The sequence below is a fragment of the Saimiri boliviensis genome, chromosome 1, assembly GCF_048565385.1.
Source record: "Saimiri boliviensis isolate mSaiBol1 chromosome 1, mSaiBol1.pri, whole genome shotgun sequence".
Taxonomy (NCBI): domain Eukaryota; kingdom Metazoa; phylum Chordata; class Mammalia; order Primates; family Cebidae; genus Saimiri; species Saimiri boliviensis.
Genome location: NC_133449.1, coordinates 189,656,667 through 189,676,757, shown reverse-complemented (window position 1 = coordinate 189,676,757; position 20,091 = coordinate 189,656,667). Strand labels below are relative to the sequence as shown.

The 20,091-nt window shown below is 35.8% G+C and overlaps 1 long non-coding RNA gene across 1 annotated transcript in view; it reads right to left on the bottom strand.

Moving 5' to 3' along the window:
- Window positions 1-268: 268 nt before the first annotated feature.
- Window positions 269-20,091, bottom strand: part of LOC141580572 (uncharacterized) — a 127,804-nt gene continuing 107,981 nt past the window's right edge. The window contains exon 5 of the long non-coding RNA XR_012512816.1: window positions 269-449. This is a non-coding gene — a long non-coding RNA (uncharacterized LOC141580572). The remainder of the gene's footprint in view (window positions 450-20,091) is intronic.

The window sequence follows — 20,091 nt, the reverse complement described above, 5'->3', positions numbered from 1 at the left end:
AAAGACTCAATCAACTGCTTCATTTTTATCCAGAGGAAACAGAGGCTCTGAGAAGTGGCAAGTAACAGGTCCAACTTCACAAGATGAGTGACTGGCAGATTTACGTCTATATTATTGCTCTAGTGACTCTAGGTTTAGTGCAATTTCCATTAATAGAAACATTTCTTAGAGCTTTGGGTCAATAACTCTTTTTAGAAGAACCAAGAGTTAGAAAAAGGCAAAAAAAACTAAATATTACAGTCAAAGGTATTTTTATTATTTCCTTTAGAGAGAGTTTACAGGTAAAATGTCCATATTTTTGTAAGAGAGAAAAGTGAAAACCCAAGAGTGTTTGCCTTTCCCAAGAGGTTTTGCCTTTCCCAAGGTTTCATTCAGTTAATGACCATGCTGATCTGGACTCTTTGGCTCTGTATTCCTTTCACTCTTGCTGCTATGTGCTATTGTTGTTTCTGAAAAAGTGAAGAATGAATAGAAATTAATAGAAAGCATGTATGTCAGTTGCACATTTACAGAAATCAAAATTTATAAACTCATTCTATTAATAAATCTCATATTGTATGGAGAAAAAGACTAGGTAAGAAAAATAATTTTGTACACCTTCAAAAGTGATTTTCAGAACTTGAAAGTAATATGTAGCTAGCTATGGCATTTCTTTAACATGCCCTTCTTTTGTCAAAGTTATGGCAAGAAACAAGATGTTATTCCTGGCCTAAATATAAATAACAGCTTATCTAGAAATTATCTAATTATCGAGCAAAATTGTTATTTTTACTCTACATCTGTCACTACAAAATAACTTTTAAAGTCATCTTCATTATTGACATAAACTTTGATTTTTAAACTCAATAATAACTTGCATTTCAAAGGGCATTTCAGCAATCTCCCTAAAGTTATAAACTCAATTTTCAGAAGAGGTGTCTTATTAGGAAAAGCTTGGGGACTGACAAGGTTTTTGTGATTTTGAGTCAGTTTTTGAGTTCTGTTTTCTTTCAGGATGAAGTTGTTCTCTGCTCATAACATGCCATGTTCCTTTTATTTACTTTATTATTATTTTTGCTTTATTAACTTTGCCTAAATTCTGACTTTTTTCTTCATTTTGAGATTTTGTGTAGTGTGGCAGCTTTATTTAGATGCTTTATTTTATACTGAAATAGAGTAAGTTTTCCTTGATTGCTTTGTTATCTGAAGCCTCTCTCTCCTCTGAGCCCTTTGTTGAGGACTGGATTTTTGCAGCACGTGAACTGGAGTTTGTAGGAGGCTGCAGAACTGGAAGGGTTCCGTAGGCCTATGTGTTCTCTGCATCCATTTCTGTCCAAGTTATGTTAAATGTTCCAAACCTGTGTTCATTCCTAGGTGTTGGGGATGCATCCCTGCCCAGTACAGATATGGCCTTTGACTTCACGTAATTCAGATAACCCAATTTGGAGACACTGACACATTCCCTATGATTATCTCATTTTTGTTGTTATCTCATCTTTGCTGTTATGTCCACTTCCTAAGAATAGAGGAGAAAAACATATGCATAATGTGGTTTTGCCATTTAGTTTTTAAAATTATTTTTAAAATTTTAATTTTCTTATGGGTACCTTGTAGGCATATATATTTACAGAGTACATGAGATGTTTCGATACAGGCATGCAATGTGAAATAAGTACCTCATAGAAAATGGGGTATCCATCTTCTCAATCCTTTGAATTACCAATAAGCCAATTACATTCTTTATTTCAAAATATACAACTAAGTTCTTATTGACTATAGTCACCCTATTGTGCTACCAAATAGTATGTCTTATTCATTACACATGTATTTATCCACTAACGATACTTACCTTCCCCTTAATCCTCTACTACCCTTTCCTGCCTCTGGTAATCATGCTTCCTTCTACTCTCTATGTCCATGAGTTAAACTGATTTAATTTTTAGATTAAAAATATTGTGTCTAGGGAAGCAGCGGAGGATCTCCATAAGCAATGTCTTCCTCCCACTTGCTCTCAACTTCTTGCTTATTTATTTTATCTTTCATCTTCTGTTTGATTAAATTACAGTTTGCTACTGGAAATAATTAGCACTCAGCATTTATGGGAATGTTTAGCTTTTCCTTCATGGCTTTGTGCCCATTAGGGAATCACCAAAATGTTGAAGTACAGTCATTCTCTCGGTCCCTTACAGTGACTCAGAAGAGGTCAGGTGAGGGCTTCTAATCTTGTAGAAATGTCTACTTCCTCCCTCAGACTCCCAAAACTCATGCTCCTTCCATTACTCCCTTGAGTGGAGATATGAGTGACACTTTTCAAGACATTGCTTTCTTATCTAATCCCTAACCCTCTCCTCAACATATCCTGAGAAAAATTTGGCATCGTTTCAATTGGCTGAAGCCAAAACATGTCAGTATTTTGAATACAGTACTACTTATTTGTTTTGCTATCCTGCAATCTTTTTTTTTTTTTTTTTTTTTTTTTTTTTGAGATGAAGTCTTGCACTGTTGCCCAGACTGGACTGGAGTGGCACTCTTTCTGCTCACTGCAACCTCTGCCTCCTGGGTTAAAGCAATTCTCCTGCCTCAGACTCTCGAGTAGCTGGGACTACAGGCATGTTCACTATGCCCAGATAATTTGTTTTTTTTTTATTAAAGAGGTGTTTCACCGTGTTGGCCAGGCTAGTCTAAATCTCTTGACCTCATGATTCTCTCGCCTTGGACTCCCAAACTGCTGGGATTACAGGCATAAGCCACCACGCCCAGCCTATCATTTTCTTTGATTGTATATTTGATTTGTATATTTCTGTTGTGTTTTGTTTAACTTTTTTTTTACACCATTGCTTGATTTTCTCACAAACAGCTTTTACTATTTTAACATAAGTTCGATAGCTTAAAATTAATTTCTAGAAAAGATAACCTTTTAAATGACTAAAATAAGAATGTGTTTCGAGAAGGATTGCTGTGATCAGTGTTAATGAACAAAATATATGAAAAGAGCAAAGGAGGCATTGATTCCTAATGTTTTCTTCTCATTGTATATTTGTATTTATTTTCTTGATTTATTTTCTAACCTGGAAGAGTTGGTCTTCTCTATCATTGTGTGCTTTGAGTATTCACAGCATTTTCTATCAGTGTTCTTAGGAAGCACTTGAATCTCAGTATTCTCATTACTCACGGAGAAGAAGGAACAAGAAGGTATGATTGAATTTTGACAAGGGACTTTCTCTTTCCTCCATTTCTTAGCCCAGTGCATACACACATGCATGCGTGCATGTGTGCATGCACACACACACACACACACACACATACACACACTCGTGTGTGGTCATCATAGACTACAATATTCCCTCAGCTGTAAAATCAGAAATACAATGTTCAGAGATTTCCTTTGTGTCTCAACTTTCCCCACTATCAAGAAAGTTAATGAGTTTCAATGAAGACAGCACCTACTGCTACTAAGAAGTAAAATTAGAAAGCAGATGGTTACCTGCAAAGAAAAGGCCTAATTCAGGAAGTTGGCCAAGACTGCTGTGCTGGTGATGCTGCCAAGACTTCCCAGCATTCTTCACAGCTACAGGGTTCCATTAAGTTAATAGGAGTCTTTTACAATGGCCAGAAATTGATGTCTTTTTCTTTACCAGTGAAAGTTACACAGACTTTATGAAAGTCAAGATGCCAAGCAGCTAATTGAATACAATTGCCATTGTAATGTCATAATTTCAGGACTCTATGATGTACCTTCAGAGAGGATATGACACCTTCAAAAATATTTGACAAAACTGCACACATGTGCCCTCCCCACACACACACTTAGAAGATACACATATAGGAGAGTATATATACATATATCAAACAGTACACACACACACACACACACACACACACACACACACACACATATATATATAGGTATATTTGTGTGTATGGAAAGTGCCCAGAATTCTGCAAAAAAAAATCATTTGATTCGTGATTGTGAAGCTGTAATCAATTTATATTCTAAGAAAGTGGACATTATATTAAAATGTATTCTATATTTGTTGAATGAGTGATACTAGAAGATAATGGTTTTATTATAGTTTCTGCTACTCTAAACAAATTTAAATAGTCAATAGTTTGTAACTAGTTAAGCAACTAGTTAGTCTAAACAGAATGAGTAGGAGCTAGAAATTATTACTGCAAAGGAAAACAAAACAATAAAATGTAATTTATATAAAAGAGCTAGCCCAGAGCCACTATTTAATAAATGGTAGCTATTGTCATAATAAATTTCTAAAGGATTTTCTTTTCAAGAATTGTGTTCGTATAATACTAACTTTCAATAACTACATTGAAGCAGTATGTACTAGAAAATGTATTTTTAAGAAACTTAGTAACTGTTTAATAAAAGCTGAAACAGAGTGAGAGAGTTATGCTGTAACGGATTAGGGGTAAATTGGGATAGAGAGTCATCCAGAAAATGATGAACTAAGGGAAATCATAGCAATTGAGCACAAAAGTTACCTCTGAATATCTTATAAGTTAAGAAAAGAAGGGACTTCAGCCAAGATGCTGAATAGGAACAGCTCTGGTCCACAGTTGCCAGCAATAGCAACACAGAAGGAAAGTGATCTCTACATTTCCAACCCAGATACCAGGTTCATCTCACTAGGACTGGTTAGATGTCGCTGTACCCCAAGAAGGGCAAACCAAAGCAGGATGGGGCATTGCCTCACCTGGGAAGTATAAGAAGCTGGAGAACTCCCTCTCCTAGTCAAGGGAAGCTATTAGGGACTTTTCTGGAGACTCTGGGACTCTGGCTCAGATACTGCACTTTTCCCACATACTGCACTTTTCCCACATACTGCGCTTTTCCCATGGTCTTCACTACTGCAGACTTAGAGATTCCCTCCGGTGCCTACAACACCAGCACCCTGGGCTTCCTGCACAAAAATGAGCAGCTGTTTTAGCTGCAGTGTTGTTGTGTTTTTTTTCCCCCTCATACTCTAGTGGCACCTGGAATGCCAGTGAGAGAAAACTGCTCATTCCCCTGAAAAAAAGAGGGGGTTGAAGCCAGGGAGCCAAATGATCTGGCTCGGTGGGTCACATCCCCGTGAAGACCAGCAAGTTAAGCTCCACTGGCTTGAAATTCTCACAGCCTCAAGTGGCTGCCTGACCTCCTTTTATCCTAAGAAACACGTCATACGGGAGACCTTTGGCTGACATCTGGCAGGTACCCTTCTGGGACAAAGTACCAGAGGAAGGAACAGGCAGCAACCTTTGCAGTTCTGCAGCCCCTGCCAGTGATTACAAGGCAATCAGGGTCTGGAGTGAACCTCCAGAAAACTCCAGCAGACCTGCAGCAGAGGGGTCTGATTGTTAGAAGGAAAACTAAAAAACAGAAAGAAATAGCTTTGATATCAATAGAAAGGGCATCCACTCACAGACCCCATCCAAAAGTCACCAACTTCAAAGACCGAAAGTAGATAAATAAATGAAGAAGGAAGAAACCAGCATAAAAAGGCTGTAATTGCCAAAAACCAAAATACCTCTCCTCCTCCAAGGGATCACAACTCCTGACGAGCAAGAGAACAAAACAACTGGATGGAGAAGGAGTTTGACAAACTGACAGAATAAGCCCTCAGAAGGTGGGAAATAACAAACTTCTTTGAGCTAAAAGAGCATGTTCTAACCCAATGCAAGGAAACTAAGAACCTTGAAAAATGTTTAGATGAAATGCTAATTACAATAACCAGCTTAGAGAACATAAACAACTTGATGGAGCTGAAAAACACAGCAAGAAAAACTTGGGAAGCATATACAAGTTTCAATAGCCAAATCCATCAAATGGAAGAAAGGATAACAGAGATTAAAGATCAACTCAATGAAATAAAGTGAGAAGGCAAGATTAGAGAAAAAAGAGTGAAAAGAAATGAACAAAGCCTCCAAGAAATATGGGATTAAGTGAAAAGATCAGTGTACCTGAATGTGACGGGGAGAATGAAACCAAGCTGGAAAATGCTCTTCAGGATGTTATCCAGGAGAACTTCCCCAACCTAGCAAGGCAGGCCAATATTCAAACTCAGGAAATACAGAGAACACCACAGAGATATTCTTTGAGTAGAGCAAACACAAGGCAAGTACTCATCAGATCACAAGGATTGAAAGGAAAGAAAAAATGTTAAGGGGAACCAGGAAGAAAGACTGGGTTACCCACATACCAACAAAGGGAAGCCCTGCACACTCACAGCAGATTTCTCTCCAGAAACCCTGCAAGCCAGAAGAGAGTGGGGGCCAATATTCAACATCCTTAAAGAAAAGAACTTTCAACTCAGAATTTTATATCCAGCCAAATTAAGCTTCATAAGTGAAGGAGAAATTAAATCCTTGATGGACAAGCTACTGCTGAGAGATTTCATCACCACCAGGCCTGCCTTATAAGAGCTCCTGAAGGAAACACTAAACATGGAAAGGAACAACCAGTACCAGCTACGGAAACATCATACCAAATTGTAAAGATCATCAACACTATGAAGAAACTGCATCAGCTAACCGACAAAACCACCAGCTAGTATTGAAATGGCAGAATCAAATTCACACATAACAATATTAACCTTAAATGTAAATTAGCTAAATGCCCCAGTCAAAAGACACAGACTGGCAAACTGGATAATGAATCAAGACCCATCAGTGTGCTGTACTCAGGAGACCCATATCATGTGCAAAGACAATCACAGTCTCAAAATAAAGGGATGGAGGAAGATTTACCAAGCAAATAAAGAGCAAAAAAAGCAGGGGTTACAATCCTAGTCTCTGATAAAACAGGCTTTAAACCAACAAAGATCAAAAGAGACAAAGAAGGCCTTTAAAAAATGGTAAAGGGATCAATACAACAAGAAGAGCTAACTATCCTAATGCACCCAATACAGGAGCACCCAGATACATAAAGCAAGTACTTAATGACCTACAAAGGGACTTTGATTCCCACACATTAATAGTGGGAGACTTTAACACTCCACTCTCAATATTAGACAGATCAATGAGACAGAAAATTAACAAGGATATCCAAAACTTGAACTCACATCAGGACCAAGCAGACCTAATAGACGTCTACAGAACTCTCCACCCCAAATCCACAGAATATACATTCTTCTCAGCACCACATTGCACTTATTCTAAAATTGACCACATCATTGGAAGTAAATCACTCCTCAGCAAATGCAAAAGAACGGAAATCACAACAAACAGTCTCTCAGACCACATGCAATCAAATTAGAACTCAGGATTGAGAAACTCACTCAAAACTGCACAACTACATGGAAATGGAACAATCTGCTCCTGAATGACTACTGGATAAATAATGAAACGAAGGCAGAAATAAAGATATTCTTCAAAACCAATGAGAACGAAGACACAACATACCAGAATCTCTGGGACACATTTAAAGCGGTGTCTAGGGGGTAATTTATAGCACTAAGTGTGCACATGAGAAACGAGGAAAGATCTAAAATCAATATCCTAAATTCATGATTAAAAGTACTAAAGGAGCAAGATTAAACAAACTCAAAAGCTGGCCGAACACAATAAATAACTAAGATCAGAGCAGAACTGAAGGAAATAGACACACAGAAAACCCTTAAATAAATCAGTAAATCAGCCGGGCATGGTGGCTCAAGCCTGTAATCCCAGCACTTTGGGAGGCTGAGGCAGGCAGATAACAAGATTCGGGGTTTGAGACCAGCCTGACCAACATGGTGAAACCCAGTCTCAATTAAAAATACAAAAATTAGCTGGGCATGGTGGCATACACCTGTAACCCTAGCTACTTTGGAGGCTGAGGCAGGAGAATTGCTTGAACCAAGGAGGTGGAGGTTGCAGTGAGCCAAGCTATACTCCAGCCTGGGTACAGAGAGAGACTCCATATCAAAAAAAAAAAAAAAAAAAAAATCAATAAATCCAGGAGATGATTTTATGAAAAGATCAACAAAATAGATAGACCACTAGCTGGACTAATAGAGAAGACTCAAATAGATAAAATAAAAAATGCTAAAAGGAATATCATCACCAATTCCTTAGAAATACAAACTACCATCATAGATTACTACAAATACCTCTATGCAAATAAAACAGTAAATCTAGAAGAAATGGATAAATTCCTGGATACTTACATCCTCCTGAGATTAAACCAGGAAGAAGTTGAATCTCTAAATAGACCATTAACAAGGTCTGAAGTTGAGGAAGCAATTAATAGCCTATCAACCAAAAAAAATAGTCCAGGACCAGAAGAGTTCACTGCCGAATTCTACCAGAGGTACAAAGAGGAGCTGATACCATTTCTTCTGAAATTATTCCAAACAATACAAAAAGAGGGAATCCTACCTAACTCATTTTAGAGACCAACATTATCCTGATACCAAAACTTGGTAGAGACACAACTAAAAATCAGAATTTCAGGCCAATGTCCATGATGAATATTCATGCAAAAATCCTCAATAAAATACTGGAAAACCCAATCCAACAGCACATCAAAAAGTTTATCCATCATGATCAAGTCCGCTTCATCCCTGGTATGCAAGCCTGGTTCAACATATGCAAATCAATAAATGTAATCCATCATATAAACAGAACTGAAGACAAAAAACACATAATCACCTCATTAGATGCAGAGAAGACCTTCAATGAAATTCAAAAGCACTTTATGCTAAAAACTCTCAATAAACTAGCTATCAATGGAATGCATCTCAAAATCCATCTGGATTAAAGATATAAACATAAGACCTAACACCATAAAAATCCTAGAAGAAAACCTAGGCAATACCATTCAGGACATAGGCATAGGTAAGGACTTCATGACCAAAACACCAAAAGCAATGGCAACAAAAGCCAAAATAGACAAATGGGATAGACAAAGGAAACCATCATTAGAGTGAACCAGCAACCTATAGAATGGGAAAAAAAATTTGCAATCTACCCGTTTGGCAAAGGGCTAATTAATATCCAGAATCTACAAAGAACTAAAACAAATTTACAAGAAAAAAAAACAAAACAAAAAAAACCATCAAAAATTGGGAAAAAGAGATGAACAGACACTTTTTAAAAGAAGACATTTATGCAGCCAACAAACATGAAAAATAGATCATCATCACTGGTAATTAGAGAAATGCAAATCAAAACCACACTGAGATACCATCTCATGCCAGTTAGAATGACGATCATTAAAAAATCAGGAGATAACGGATGCTGGAGGGGATGTGGAGAAGTAGGAATGCATTTACACTGTTGGTGAGAGTGTAAATTAGTTCAACCACTGTGGAAGACAGCGTGATGAATACTCAAGGATCTTCAAATAGAAATATCATTTGACCCAGCAATCCCATTCCTGGGTATATACCCGAAGGATTACAAATCAGTCTGTTATAACGACACATGCACTTGTATGTTTACTGTGGCACTGTTTACAATAGCAAAGACTTGGAACCAACCCAAATGCCCATCAAAGATAGACTGGATAAAGAAAATGTGGCACATATACACCAGGGAATACTATGAAGCCAGGAAAAAGGATGAGTTAATGTCCTTTGCAGGCACAAAGATAAAGCTGGAAACCATCATTCTCAGCAAACTGACACAAGAACAGAAAACCAAACACAACATGTTCTCACTCACAGGTGGGTGTTGAACAATGAGAACACATGGACACAGGGAGGGTAATAACATACATTAGGGCCTGTCAGGGGTTGGGGAAGCTTGGAGAGACATTATAGAAGGGGGATTAGGGAGGGATAACTTTAGGAGAAATACCTACTGTAGATGTACAGGGGATTGATGAAGCAAACCACTATGACACATGTATACATATGTAACAAACCTACACATTCTGCACATGTACCCCAGAACTTAAAGTATAATTACAAGAAAAAAAAGTTAAGAAAAGAAGAAAAACATAATGAGACATAGTTTTAATAGCTGAATAAAAAGGAATCATACCAAATTTCCAGAGGAGACAAATATTCCTCTATCTATGCAATTCATCAGAAATTTATCTTGTGAGCATTTCTATAAATAAGATATGTTACTTCCATTTTGCTAGGGGCTATTCCAGTATAAAGCCTATAATCATCTATGTAAAACATTCACTCAAAAATGTTAATGTTTAGAAAATAAATTATGTGGTCATCCTCCTTAATAGCAGAAAAGATATTGAAATACATAGATTAATCTAGTTTTAGTGAGTCCTGAAATATATTGGAAGCCTTTTTAATGAAACAGAATATAAAATTATATATACAATATTATAAGAAAATATTTATTTTGTGAAAAATAAATCACCCAAGTTAACACTTGAAAACTTGACAGATAAACTAAAAGTCTGTAGTAACTCAATATTTGCCTATGTTTGTTGACTGTTTTCCATAGGAACACCTATTCCTAGGATAATAATTTTATTTTATTATCTATAAAGAGAACAGCATGATTAATTAAATGTTTTTATTATTACTGATAGTTGTAAGAATTTTATCAGAGCTTCACAATTTGTACTCCCACATACATTATAGGATTATTGTCAAATTTGGGAAAATCTCAAAGTTTCTTTTATATATGATCTGTAAGACTTCAGGAATTTATATTTTAAGTTTTCTTGGAATGACTAATTTTAAGTATTTCTTAAACTGATGGCATACATTGAGCCAGTATGGTATCAATGCTTTGGTTCCAGTAATGTATGAGTCTTGTTGTCTCTGTTAATGTCAGCAATTCCTGTCAAATTGAAGTTGAATGAGCTTTAAATACATTCTGTGTATTCACATGATCAATTCCTCTTTATTAATTGGCTTATCAAACAATCCAAAAGTCTATTTGTTACTGCTATGAGTAATTTATCTTTCTTCTTCAGGATTTACTTAAGTATGATGTAGTCAGTATTTTCTCTGAAACTCCAAGAGTCGAGCAACAGAAGAGCTGTTGGATACAAAGATATGATCTGAAACATTGGAATACATGAAACATGCAGCTTCCCACATACTTATTTGCTATTTACAGTACTTCTACAGGTTTGTGTTTTCAAAGATAGGAATTCTGATAGATCTTTTTCCCTATATTACCGTGGGGTGGGTGGTGGAGAATGTCTTGTTGTTTAAATTATTTCTGCTATGTTAAGTTTATTCCTGGCAGAAAGAAACTTCTATATTCTCTTGGCATCAATGGGAACAGAATTGTCGGCTTAATATTTTGCACGTTTTATAGTTAGAAGAGTTGTTGAAGGACTAATTATGGCTATGTTTCAAACCATGTTTGTTTTCCACTACCTTCATTCTTCCAATTATGGCCACGTTATGACCTCATGCCCTGAAGCTTTGTTTAATAACACCAGGGGAGTTGGCACAGTACTTACCAAAATGGCTAGGAATAGCAAAATTTTTGAAATTTTCTAATAAGGTGACTGCCATCACATAATACAACCCATTAAATTTCAAATAAAGTTTTGACCAATCTAAATCCCTCCTAGATACCTAACATTTCTGGGGCCACACTAATTTCACCAGACAAAAAAAGAACTGTGCCAAAGGAGGAGGTGGAATGCACTTAGGCAGTGGTTTTAATAAGCTGTTGATAAAATATTTTATTTCTGAAAATTTCATGAAATATAATTTATGAAACTAGTGTGAGGGCTCATCTCCGGGACTAGGAAGATACCTGAGGGAGTAACAGGCCCTGAAGGCAAAACTTCATTGTCTTCATGGTAAATCGGACTGGGCAGATATGATATAGAGGGACTTCCATTACTGCAGATCTCAGCAAAGTCCTAGGGCTACGAGCTAAGTAGAGGTCCAATGAAGCCAATCCTACAAAGTCTTGAAATGCAGCTTTGTAGTTTGTTTCACCATAAGGAATCTAGAAAAATCTATGTTTATCATATCATACTCTAATCAATACTCTAAACAAAACATTTTTTTCATGAGACAATTTAAAATTGAGATAAGTAGGGAAGGGATTCTATACTACCAAACTGAAAGATATCTACATGCTTGGGCATGTAATGTGAAACAGTCAGACTTTAATTTTACCAATATCAACTTCTATAAGGGTGGTCTGGGTATTTTCCAATCTGATCTCTTGAATACTGACTTTACTGGGCAGAGGCTAATAACTAATGTATTTGTGTATCAAAGTATATGTCTTTTATTTGGGATTTTATGAAGTCATGTTTGGAGTTAAGGAAGATGACTGAGCCTACTCTATTCCTCTGCAATGAGGACTACAGATGGCAACATTGACAACTAGTTAGGAAAAAGAATTTCCTATGTCAAAGTATATGACATTGCCAATTTTAAAATGCCTTCACAGAGAGAAATTATTTGCAATGGATCTTAAGGAAGTAAGAAGGAGAAAATAACTTAACCAAAATTGTGAAGACAGGGCATGTGTTCTTAAAATAAAACAATACTCTTTTAGAAAGCAGTAACATTTTCTCTATTAAAAATGAATTTCAAAAGTCTTAAAGCCCCTAATCATTCCCATTGCAATAGTTTTATCTCAAAATTACTGAGATAAAGAAACAAAAGGAAAAAACAAATGGCTTCTTTCATGAATTATTTACTCTTAGCTAAGAAAACAAAGTAAAAGTGTTGAGAAGAGAAAAGGCATGGCGTCAAGACTGCTCTTTCTGGCTGGGATGGAAACTTCCATGCACAAGAGGACAAGGAAACACAAGAGGTTCTCTGGAACTTGAGAAAAGAAAAAGGGACAGTTTGGGCCTCTTTTTGAGGAAGCCCAGGAAAAGCAATTCTTTTGTTTCTCATCTTGAGAGGAAACATGGGGTGGGGTTAACTCAATTTCTTTATCTTTTCAATCATCAGTCTTATGAATAAATTGATATGAGATCATAAGGCCTGATATTCAAGGCCTGGAATCATAGTCTCATGATTCATTTTCCCTTGTCCTTCTGAATATCCTATTGGTCTGTTTTCTCCTTACGCCATGTATTCTGAGTTGTACTATTATCATGCATTAAATTATGCTTTACTTTTCTAGCATTCTTCAGGACGCTAGACAATTAACAAACGTGTATGATATGTTTTCGTAGATAAACATACATCTATATCTGACTGATGCAAGAATTTGTTTTTGTGCACAGTCCTGCCCCAGCCCTCAAGAAGTAGAGAAGCATCATGACAAAATATTGTAGGGAATTAAAGTATTGTAGTTGAGGATTACACCCCCAAAACATATCTATAATACTTACATTTTCTGTTTTTAAACCAAAGACACATTCACTTCTATAGTCAATAATAGAGCAAATACATTTTTAACATTGGTGCCATTTTTATATAACATTTGAATGCATTTCATTCTCAAGATCTGATCCAATTTTTAAAATAAATTGCATAATATGTTTTCAAGTATACTGTGAGTCTATATTCCATTGTTTCAATTGGGAAAAGTCATAATATATTCCTTGACTAATGAAAAGTCTCAACCACAAATATTACCAAAACTTTCTTTTCTCTCTGTCTGTTATTGGTGTATAGGAATGCTTGTGATTTCTGCACATTGATTTTGTATCCTGAGATTTTGCTGAAGTTGCTTGTCAGTTTAAGGAGATTTGGGGAAAAACTCTAGAAGAAAACCTAGGCAAAACCATTCAGGACATAGACATAGGCAAGGACATCATGACTAAAACATGAAAAGCATTGAAAACAAAAGCCAAAATAGACAAATGGGATCTAATTAAACTCCAGAGCTTCTGTACAGCAAAAGAAACAATCATTAGAGTGAAAGAGCAACAGAATGGGAAAAAAAATTTGCAAGCCACCCATCTGACAAAGGGCTAATATCCAGTATCTACAAAGAACTAAAGCAGATTTCCAAGAAAAATAAGCAAACAAACCCATTCAAAAGTGGGCGAAGGATATGAACAGGCACTTTTCAAAAAAAAAAAAACATATATGAGGCCAACAAATATATGAAAAAATGCTCATCATCACTAGTCATTAGAGAAATGCAAATCAAAACCACATTGAGATACCATGTCATGCCAGTTAGAATGACAATTATTTTAAACCATCATTCTCAACAAACTGACACAAGAACAGAAAATCAAACACTACATGTGCTCACTCATAGGCAGATGTTAAACAATGAGAACACATGGATACAGAGAGGGGAGCATCACACACTGGGGTCTGTTCAGCAGGAAGAGGGTATGAACAGCAGGGGATAGGGAGGTTGCAGAGGGATAATATAGGGAAAAATACTAGATAAAGGTGATGGGGGGATGGAGGCAGCAAACCACATTGCCATGTATGTACCTATGCAACAATCCTGCATGTTATGCACATGTACCCCAGAACCTAAAGTGCAATAATATATTTTATGTATATGTGTGTGTGTGTGTGTGTGTGTGTGTGTGTGTAATCTGGAGACAACAGATGCTGGAGAGGATGTGGAGAAATAGGAACACTTTTACACTCTTGGTGGGAGTGTAAATTAGTTCAACCATTGTGGAAGACAGTGTGTCGATTCCTCAAGGACCTAGAAATAGAAATTCCATTTGACCCAGCAATCCCATTACTGGGTATATACCCAAAGGATTATAAATCATTCTATTACAAAGACACATGCACACGAATGTTCATTGCAGTACTGTTTACAATAGCAAAGACCTGGAACCAACCCAAATACCCATTGATGATAGACTGGACAAAGAAAATGTGGCACATATACACCATGGAATATTATGCAGCCATAAAAAATAATGAGTTCATGTTATTTGTAGGGACATGGGTGAACCTGGAAACCATCATTCTCAGCAAACTGACACAAGAACAGAAAATCAAACACCACATGTTCTCATTCATAGGCGGGTGTTGAACAAGAACATATGGACACAGGGAAGGGAGCATCACATACTGAGGTCTGTTGGGGGGAGGTTAGGGGAGGGACAGCAGAGCGTGGGGAGGTTGTAGAGGGATAACATGGGGAAAAATGTCAGATATAGGTGACAGGGAGGACGGAGGCAGCAAACCATATTGCCATGTATTCCCCTATGCAATAATCCTGCATGATCTGCACACGTACCCCAGAACCTAAAGTACAATTAAAAAAAAAAGTTCTCAGACATCTAAATGACACATAAGATAAACTGTTTACAACACCAATTAAGCAATTAGTAACTATTAGTTTGTTAGTGGCATGCAATGATAACATATAGAATAGAATACAAACTATATTGCAATAGCATGCATTACAACATTAATAAAATTGAAAACATATGATTAAGAGAGGTAAGAAATGCACACAACAATTAGCAGAATAAAATATAAGAAAGCCATTATAAGACTGGCTTAAATATTGAAAAACCTTCTACTAAAATATTTCCTTGTATGGAATATATAAATTTACAATCACAACAAGCATTTTAAAAATGAGAGTTTGAAGTTAGAAAAGCTTTGCTTTTACACATTTTAAGTAAATTGAAAGTATGATTTCAGTTCCAGATTTTTAAAATAAAGTATCTCTGAAAGCATTTCTAAACGTATTGTGAATAGCTGAGTAAAACCTTGCTAATAACTTCAGTTTAGAAGGCATCAGTCAAAGGTAATATCACTGGTAATAATTTTTATTTCCCATTAAAAGTAACCAAAAGTTCCTTTCAAAACATTCTTATTTCTGCTGTCTATAAAACAGTTCTTAAATCTGTGACAATTATATTTTTAAAATTAAAAACTTTTTTTCACAAAAAGCAAAGCTATTTTTTCCCTTAAAAATATATATATAAGAAAAGTCACCAGTACTATATATATATAAAATGACAAAAAAAATGGGTCATACTTTTCACATCTTTTTATAATTCAAAGTTATTCTAAAATATGGTGATTCTCTTTTTTGTGAGATTTAGAATTGGAAATAATTTTGTCGAGCTATCATATAAAACCTTAGAACATATTTTGCCTAGTAGTGCTTTTCCTAAAGATTAAGAATTAACGTTTTTCTATGCTTTGAAAAAATTATTAGTTCAAATTTGACTAATTTGAAATTGTTGTCATTTCAACCAGTATTGGACTGAGTTTTGCCTCTTTTAAATACTAATTATTGAGGCATAACCTACATAAGGAATATGCACAAATTATATGTTGCAGTTTGATGAATTTTTCACAAACTGAACATACCCAGCTAAATCAAGAAACAGTATCACACTAGCCTCTTAGAAGTATTCCCTTGTGACCTCTTCCTGTGAAAACTAACCCCTTGATCTAATAGTATTCCTGACTTCTAACACCATAGATTGAGTTGGCCTGGTTTTAACTTTACATACAAATCATACTATATGTAGTCATAGACATTTTTATCTGGATTCTTTTGCTAAGGATTATAATTGTGAGACTGAGCTACACTATTGAGAGTAGATGCCACATTTTTTATTCTCATTGCTGTATAGTATTTCATTGTATAAATATGTCGGAATGTATCTGTTCTGTAATCTATCATTGGCCATTTGAGTAGTTTCTAGTATGGGGCTATCATGAATAGTGCTGTAATAAATGTTTTATACGTCTTTTGGTGAACACATGCACACATTTCTGTTCAAATAGAAACTGCTGGGTCAAAAGATATGGATATATTTATGATCAGCAGATTGTGCCAACTAATTTTCCAGAGTGTTTTTCAAAGTGATTGCATCAAGTTATATACTCCAACAAGAGTGTAACATGTGACTTTTGGTTTCTTCACATTCTCATCCATATTTAGCACTGTCTTTCATTTTCATTTTTGTCATTCTGGTGGGAGAAACTTGCCATTTTTATTGGTAAAATCCTTTTCTAGGCAAAGTAATAATGGAATAATGATTAATCATAGCATTGATAACATTTCCTTGCACAGTTGTGACTGTTTCACTGTTTGAAATGGCACACTTTCAGTGTCAAGTGTAGCAATTAATAGATACTGTTGTATATAATACAGTTATACATACCATTTTTCATTCTTTTTGATTCATAGCACTCAATTTTAGATACAACACTAGACTCTTCCCTATTTGGAGAACAATAACCTGAAAATCACTATAGAAATATGTTAAATCTTCTTTATGCAGGATTAATATCTATCCAGAATTCTTCACTTCTCTGTGACTATTTTATAGTCTTGTGTTGCTTAACATCAGGGATACATTCTGAGAAATTCATATTTAGGCAATGTTTTTTCATTGTGTGAATGTCATAAACTTATTTATTTATTTATGGTTTTGAGACAGAGTCTTACTCTGTCACCCAGGCTGGAGTGCAGTGGCGCCATCTCAGCTCACTGCAACCTCTGCTGCCCAGGTTCAAATGATTCTCCTGCCTCAGCATCCCGAGTAGCTGGCATTACAGGTGCCTGCCACTGTGCCCAGCTAATTTTTGTAGTTTTAGTAGAGATAGGGTTTCAGCATCTTGGCCAGGCTGGTCTTGAATGCCTGACCACGTGATCCGCCTGCCTCAGCCTCCCAAAGTGCTGGGATTACAAATGTGACATGGTGCGCAGCCCATACACTATATTTAAACAGCTCTAGATGGTAGAGCCTACTAAGTATCTAGGCTATGTGGTATAGCCTATTGCTCCTAAGCTACAAACCTCCACAACACATTACTGTACTAAATTTGGTAAGCAATTATAACACAGTGCCAACAGTGTATCTAAACACAGAAAAAGAAAAGTCAAAATAAAGTATAGAAGCTAAAAAATGGTCCAACTATCGAAGGCTCTTGCCATAAATGAAGCTGGCAGGACTGGAAGTTGCCCTGGGTGAGTCAGGGAGCGAGTGATGAGTGACTGCGCGAAGCCTAGGATGTAACTGTACACTGCTCTAAACTATATAAGCACTGTACATTTAGGCTCCATTAAATTTGTAAAAATATATTTTTCATTCTTCAATAATAAATTAACTTTCACTTACTATAATATTTTTACTTTATAAACTTTTTAATTTCTTAACATTTAACACTTAAACTACAAACACATTGTACACTTATACAAACATTTTATTTGTCTATATAATTATTCTATAAGATCTTTTATTTTCAAATTATTTATTTATTTATTTATTTTACTTTTAAAGCTTTTCAAATTAAACACTGAGACACAAATACGCATATTTGTCTAAGGAACATTGGGTTAGGATCAGCAATATCATCATCTTCCACCTCTACATCTTGTCCCACTGCAAGGTGTTCAGAGGCAATAACACACATGGAGTCATCACCTCCTATAAAAACAATGTCATCTTCTGTAATACTTCTTAAAAAACCTGCCCAAGGCTCTTTTACAGTTAAATATTTTAATAAGTAGTTTTAAAAATAAGTTTAATAATATATGTTTATATAATATATAGTAACATTTTTAAATAAGTAGTTTTTTTTTTTTTTTTTTTTCTTTTTTAGCTTTCCTTCTAACAGTCTGGCCCCTCTGCTGTAGGACTGCTGAGGTCCTCTCCGGGCCCTGCTTGCCTGAGGGTCACCTGCAGCAGCTGCAGAACAGTAAGGGCTGCTGCCAGTTTCCTCTTCTGCTATCTTTGTCCCAGAAGGATGCTCGCCTACTGTCAGTCCGTGCTCTCCTTTATGAGGTGAGTCTTTGGATCTATGGGAGTCAGGGAGCTACTTGAGGAGACAGTCTATCTTTTATTGGGGCTTAAGTCCTGAGCTGTGAGCTCCGTTGTTCGTTCAGAGCTGCTGAGCAGGTATGTTTAGGTCCGCTGCAGCTGAACTCATAAAGCACTTTTTGTTCCCAGGTGCTCCTCTGCACTTTCACTGGGAGCTGAAGTCCTGAGCTGTTCTTAGGCGGCCATCTTCCCGGAAGTCTAATAAGTAGTTTTTAAAAACAAAATGTATAATATATTAAACACATAAAAAAGTTAACAGTTATTTATTATCAAGTATTCTGTACTGTACATAATTGTATGTGCTATACTTTTCTGACTGGCAATTCAGTATGTTTGTTTACACTAGCATCACCCCAAACACATAAGTGATGGGCTGCACTGTGACTTTTATGTCACTATGTGATAGGAATTTTTCAGCTCCAATGTAATTTTATGGGACCACTGTCATCTATGCAATCTGTCACTGACCAAAATATTATGTGGTACATGACTAAAAATTGAACACATTTAGAAATAAGTGAGGAAAATGTTTAGATCCTTCCAATGGATTTCATGTAGTACCTTATAAATAGGGTGACCTAAATTTCAGATTGCCTGGGATTTCAGGTTTACAGCTCTTGCTCTAGAGCAGGATCTCTTTTACTTATAAAGGAACCTAGTTTGGAAAATATATTTATGAATACCCTACTCACACCCAAAAGAAGCTCAACTCCTGTTATTCTGACTAGTTTAAGAAAGAAACAGATCCTGTCTTTGAGTGGCTTACAGCCTAGAGCAAGTTTTTACTTGAGGTTTATCTGACTCAGCTCACATTTGATGAACATTATTTGGGAAACAAAAATGTTTTTATGTTGACTTGATACTGTCTGGTTTCAAAGTTAGTTTCATAAAATAAATTTGAGCTTTCATATTTGTCCTTTTTGTGGCTTTGAGCTCTTAAACAATGCTTTTCAGTGTTTCAGAATGGAATTATATTGCCTTACCATTATGCTTATTTCTAAATGTGAATTCATTCATTGAACTGGAACACTTTCTCTCACTAATAATGTTAAAAATGTTTTCTTTCATTGCTTGATTTCCTTTATATGTTAAATTTTCTCTCAAAGCAGCACAAACATTGTGTATTTTTTAAAGTGAGGCTTTATATTCATTTCAATGTTCTTTTAAGAGAAATGACAGCACATATTAAATGGTTTGTGATAATGCAATGTGGCATAAGCTGCAGACAAAATAAGAGTAAATGAGTGCTTATAAAGGATGTCAGTACTGAAATTCTTTTTGCAGCCTGAATATATTATAGCATACTATTTTATGTACCAAATCCTTGGATTTATGAGGATTACATTATGATAAGAGAAGTTTGCCCTAAGTATTTCTGGCAGTTTTAACATAATAAAATAGATATTTGGAGCTTAAAAGACTGACCAGGGATAAAGTGTATCTCAAAGGCAGACTCAGAATTAGTTTCCTTATAAGAAATATGGATTTGATATATAAGAGACCAA